The sequence below is a fragment of the Thermobia domestica genome, unplaced genomic scaffold (genome assembly GCF_964235325.1).
Source record: "Thermobia domestica unplaced genomic scaffold, izTheDome1.hap1.1 HAP1_SCAFFOLD_561, whole genome shotgun sequence".
Lineage (NCBI taxonomy): Eukaryota > Metazoa > Arthropoda > Insecta > Zygentoma > Lepismatidae > Thermobia > Thermobia domestica.
The window spans coordinates 22737-28736 of NW_027656271.1; the positions used below are offsets into that span (position 1 = coordinate 22737).

The 6000-nt window shown below is 37.5% G+C and overlaps 2 non-coding genes across 2 annotated transcripts; both read left to right on the plus strand.

Annotated features, from left to right (window-relative positions):
* The first annotated feature begins 4564 nt into the window (after positions 1–4564).
* Positions 4565–4683, plus strand: LOC145677033 (5S ribosomal RNA). The gene has a single exon (XR_014129594.1). It is a non-coding gene; the product is annotated as a 5S ribosomal RNA (ribosomal RNA).
* Positions 4684–4860: 177 nt separating this feature from the next.
* On the plus strand, positions 4861–4979 carry LOC145677038 (5S ribosomal RNA). Its single transcript, XR_014129599.1, has one exon. It is a non-coding gene; the product is annotated as a 5S ribosomal RNA (ribosomal RNA).
* Positions 4980–6000: the final 1021 nt, after the last annotated feature.

Sequence of the window (6000 nt, forward strand, 5' to 3'; positions counted from 1 at the left end):
TTAAGTACACTATGCAAGAATACACCGCCGGTGGAAAATAGTACCTAATACAGTTATCTTTCATATATACTGACTTATTTTACAGTAGTAACCCAACACTAGTAAACGTAAAATAAAAGTGTATAACTTTATATTTAATTCTATCGCCTGGCTTAGTTTTTCACCTGTAAGATGTACTTATTTAGAGCAAGTTTCTTAACTAGCAAATTAAACCGAGAACCACAGCAACCATATATATATTCTTATGATGTACTTTTCTTTGAGTGGTGTTCTCTGTCTATTGAATAACATTTTCTCAGTTTAATGCTAGCAAAAAACAAAACAAAATCAAAGTGTTTCTATATAAATTTAGTTCACCGTGTTGTAATATCACATGGAATTGAAAAACGAATAGTCGAACCTCTGCTATCTCGATCAAACTTCTCAGGATGATATACTGACTTACCGCAGAAGTTCGACTGAATACGTTTCTCAGTTCCATGGGAGAACCTGGAGAAGCAAAAGCCTGCGCAACGGAAAATACTAAATAAACTTGTAGAGCAGGTCAAGATGTATCATCATGCCAAGTTTCATTCAGATCAGAGAAGTTTGGCTGCAGCCATTTTCATTACAAAGCACAAAATGGATGGTCCCTAACCTCGAGAATCTTCACAATTGTCGACGAGTTGAACTGCACTCATCTGATCAAAATCAAACTTAAAATGACAGTTCACTTTCAACTGTTAAATAATATGATATGCAGGCTTCTGCTTTCCTAGTTACAGTCTATCCACTGTGGTATGCATATTAGTACAAATGTGAGAGTGCATATTTATTAAAGATTTGCTTCAAAAAGCGATGAAAGACATAGGCATTGCCGCGGGCGGTGATAACAAGATGCCGGAAAACGAACAAGCAGAAAGAATATGGGCTGAAGAAGTGTAAACGACGACGCGGCGGCCCGTAAAGGTGTTGCCGTCCTATTAAATGAATAATATCAAAAGAAAGAAAAAAAAAGTAAAAAATTTCGCGCTCGTAATCAAGACAGAAAGCAACTAAAGGAAATCTTTGTTTTACGTCCCACGTTATGCCGCTTAGGCTAAAAGAGGCGCTGATTATGAGAAATGATTGAAATGGTGGTGGAATGAAGAAAGTGGGAGGAAACGGGAGAACCCCGCGGTAACCCACCGCACATAGTTTTTGTCCACCATAAAGTTAACTTGGCGGGGGCTCAAGACAGAAAGACGGTTGGAAAAACAAATAAACGATGTTGCATCCCGTAAAAATGTTCGCGACCTATGAAATCAATATTTTTTCTTAAAGAAAAAAAAGAATTAAAAAGAGAAAAAAAGGTCAAAATTTCGCGCTCGCTTCGCTCGCGATCAGCAGAGAAAAGAGGACGTGACGCACCCCTAAAAGTGTTGGCGACCGATTGAATAAATATTGTGGGTAAAAAAAAAAAAAAAAAAAAAAAAAAAGTCAAAAATTTCGCGCTCGCTTCGCTCGCGATCAGCACAGAAAGAAGGACGTGACGCGCCCCTAAAGGTGTTGGCAACCGATTCAATACATATTGTCGGTAAAAAAAAAAAAAAAAAAAAAAAAAAAAAAAAAAAAAAAACGCTCGCTTCGCTCGCGATCGACATGAAAAAGGCAACGACGTGACGCCCCGTAAAATTGTCGGCGACCTATTCAATCAATATATTCGGTTGAAAAACAAAGTCAAAAGTTTCCCAATCGCTTCCCTCCCGATCGACATAAAAAAAAAGGCAACCCCTTCACCTCTCCTTATGCATTCATCAGTAAACATACAACCATAGATCACAATACCACTCACATCACCTATCAGTTCTCCACGTCCATCAAGATCCAATCATCGCCCTGGCCCTTTATGATGATACACAACATTACATGTTATTGTGTGCATTGCCCCGCGTTACAATACATGACCAAAAAAAAGAGAAAAAGAGCTGCACTGCCTTCAGTGTAGACATGTTCGTATTCGTAGAAAATGATTTTAGGTACACGATAGTACAGTAATCTATCTTCACATGCTTCAGATGTGAACGATACCTACACATGAAGAGGGCTCCCGAGGTTTCCTTTTCCAATAGGATGGAGCTCCACCACACTTGCAGAATGACGAGAAGTTATGTTAATAAATATATCCCAGAGTGTTTCGTAACTCGCCCTTGGTCCTAATGATGAAGCGTTCTTCAGATGGCCCCGATGTCTCCACACATGATACTATGCGACTTCTTTTCACGAGGCTCTCAAAGATCACGTTTGTGTCCTAACATTCTCTGCAGATATGACACAGCTGCGATAGCGGATCACAGAAGCCTTTCCTCTCCTTACAAGAGACGTGTTCATTCGAGTATGTGAGTAATTCGACTATCGATTAAATATCTCCCGTGTCACGATAGTAGTCACTTTCAATTCTTCTAACGAAGGTAAGAAAAAATGCTATACAAACTTCCTTTCGGTATATAAAGGATTAGGGGCCCAGAGAATATTTTCTTTCAAGAGGATACATTCTTTTTCGAACACCCTGTATATAGATCCTCTAATTATAACTGCAAACAAAATGTTGATTTTGCAATTGCTTCCATGAGAGAATATTCTGTGCACTTTCTTTCTGAAGGGCCGGGCCTAAACGTTTTCCTTAATCATTAAATTTAGTAGTTATCTACAATTACATAGTTTTCCATTGTTCTCAAAATAAAGATTTTTCTCTATGAATTGTTGAATGTTGCTAGGGATATTGAAGTAATTCTTTTTAGTGTTTTTTTCTTTACAATAATGTACTGAACGCCTGCATTAAGGAAGTTCGTGTGTCCATCTTGCAAAATGTTTCGTCTTTTTTCATGCCCACTAAGGTAAATATTCATTTTGCTCTTTTCTCTGTATGCAAACCACATTTCTTAAAGGCAACATTTTCATACAAATGTAGTACTAAAAACTTCTAATTGGCAACATCTGGGCTGCGAAGAGGAAAAAGAAAGAAATCTCGTACGTATTCGCGCGCAATTCGGAATTAGCCAATGAAAAGCACAAAAGCGGCCACCATCTCTCTCTCTTTCTTATTAACGGTTTTGTACTTTCTGCAGTTCTATCAGTGCTGCTAACCTCTTACTATATCATTGAATATGTATGTTTAGATATATATATATATATATATATATATATATATATATATTTTTTTTTTTACAAAAAATCATACTACTACGGAATAATATTAAATGCCTTTAAACCCTCATTTCTGTTTGCACTTTCTGTTACACTACCTTCCCCGAACTTCTTTCAAGTTATTAAGTGCAGAACGGGGAGTTATACATATTTACTTGCGCTTTGACAATATCTGCACATTGTGTAATAATAGGAGACGTATAAAATAAAACTATATACTAATACGTATATATATATATATATATATATATATATATATATATATATACAGTACACATTCCACTATCCGAGGCTTTCCTTTTCTTTTCTTGCTGACGATAAATTACGCTTTTAGAAATGTTGTCTGAAAACAATAAGAATATGTGCAAAAAATACAATCAGAGGTAGAGGTCTTTAACAGGAAATAAGCAAGGGAGTTGAAAAATTTTTTATGCATGTAAAAAATATAGACATGAACCAACTTGTGAAATAAAAAGACCAGAAAACTACTCTTTCTAAATTATGTGTAAACTTTTTACCGAAAACGAAAGTTGCACGAAAGACTTTTTGTCCGTTTTTTGGCCTCCGGTGCTTGGGGTCCCTGATTCAATCCCAGCTCGTGCCGTGTGAACTTTGTCGTGCATAAAGACCGTGCTCATGGGTTTTCTCGGGTTTCTCCCGTTTCCTCCCACTTTCTTCATTCAGTACTCATCATCACCGTCTCCTTTAGCGTAACCGGTATAAGTATGCGACGTAAATCTAAATATTTCATTTCATTTCCCTTTTCTGCTCATACTGCTGATTATGCGCGATTATGCCAACATCCAACTCCGCGGATAATCGTGCGATTACTGTATATATACAACTAATACAGATACAACTAATTATATTATCAGTTACAGTATCGGTTTTTATTTACTAATTTGCCTCACTTTATTTGCATCCCTGCAGTAAATAATTCTTATCGATAATAGTTAAAATGTATATTACATTTTAGTGCTTCACGACTGAATGATCATCTGCCTTACGTTATCTCGCAGCTGAAGAGAATGCTACACTGAAAACTACCTTGCGTTATAAAGGGTAAGTGAAACATATCTTAAAAATATCTTTCATACATTTCATTGTGTACATTAAAGAATGTAAGTTTGCCTTTTTCCTGTAATCAATACTTAATAAAGGATTTATTTTTATTTATTTATATACAATTTCATACGTGGTTCGTGATAGTAAACTCGATAGGACACAGTGGCACTATGAACATCCGAATCACTCATCATTCGAACATTCAAATATTTATTCGAATATTAGTATATTCCAAGTAATGTTAACGACGTTAATATGCTTGCCTTTATAGTTAATAATGTCAATTCTTACTTAAAACATACTTCCTTAACAGGACATTGAAGAAAAGGTAGTTGCCAACGGCCATACCATGCTGAATATACCGGTTCTCGTCCGATCACCGAAGTCAAGCAGCATCGGGCCTGGTCAGTACTTGGATGGGTGACCGCCTGGGAACACCAGGTGCTGTTGGTATACTTTTTCTAATTTTGTTTTTCACAAAGACGAATATTCTCACATCGTTCACCACGATAATTTCGTAATCATGCATTACTTAAAACAATTAGCAACGCTTTCCACGCGCTGGTCTTTTTGAGTATTCACCGACAAACCTACGTAGCTACAATAACTCACTCGAAGCCATATGCATTCGCCAACGGCCATACCATGCTGAATATACCGGTTCTCGTCCGATCACCGAAGTCAAGCAGCATCGGGCCTGGTCAGTACTTGGATGGGTGACCGCCTGGGAACACCAGGTGCTGTTGGCATCTCTTTTTCAAATTTCATTATCCTTCAAGTACGAAAATACTAGAAACATTAATTTTATAGTACTTTCAAGAGATAATTTATCAACATTATTTCATAGCGATTAATCGATATTCTAAGCGTTATACCCACTATTTCTTACACTAACAGCCTGTTTATTTGCACGGCACATTAAAATAACCTGATTTCCGATCCGTGTGCACCTACTACTATACTTAACACGGAATGTATTACCACTTTTTAAAAGTAAATTATTATGACTAAGTGTAGATCTCCGGCGAGTAAATGCCTTTCGTATACAAGCACGACACATCTCCGCTATGTGCTTTACTTTTTTACTAACAGCATATAGAAATTGGATTTCAACGTGTTTCTACATAACAGAATGAAGCAAATTTCGTGATTTAACTCTTTCGAATAATGTGTTGGTCCTGACAAGGACCGTTTGAAATGAAAAATCTTGAAGAAGATTTTTACTTAGAGCTTGTGTACTTGGTAACAGCCTTCGTACCCTCACTTACAGCGTGCTTGGCAAGTTCACCAGGCAAAAGAAGGCGCACAGCTGTTTGGATTTCCCGGCTGGTGATAGTTGACCGCTTATTGTAATGGGCCAAACGAGAAGCTTCAGCAGCAATACGCTCGAAGATGTCATTAACAAAGCTGTTCATGATACTCATAGCTTTGCTAGATATGCCAGTGTCAGGATGCACTTGCTTCAAAACTTTGTAGATGTAAATGGCATAGCTCTCCTTCCTCCTCCTCTTCTTCTTCTTATCTCCCTTGGAGATATTCTTTTGGGCTTTACCAGCCTTCTTTGCAGCCTTTCCGCTAGTTTTTGGTGGCATGATGACTCACTCGTTCAGCAAAATTAGATGTGTCCGCCAAGTGCCAAGTGCCAAGTGTATCATGACAATTTTAGATTTTGAGTTCCGCCGATTTATCGACTTCATTTAAATTACAGTACGTGTTTCAATTCGCGCCAACTGCCTTGCTTTTCATTTGATGCACTCGGGTGCACGCTTG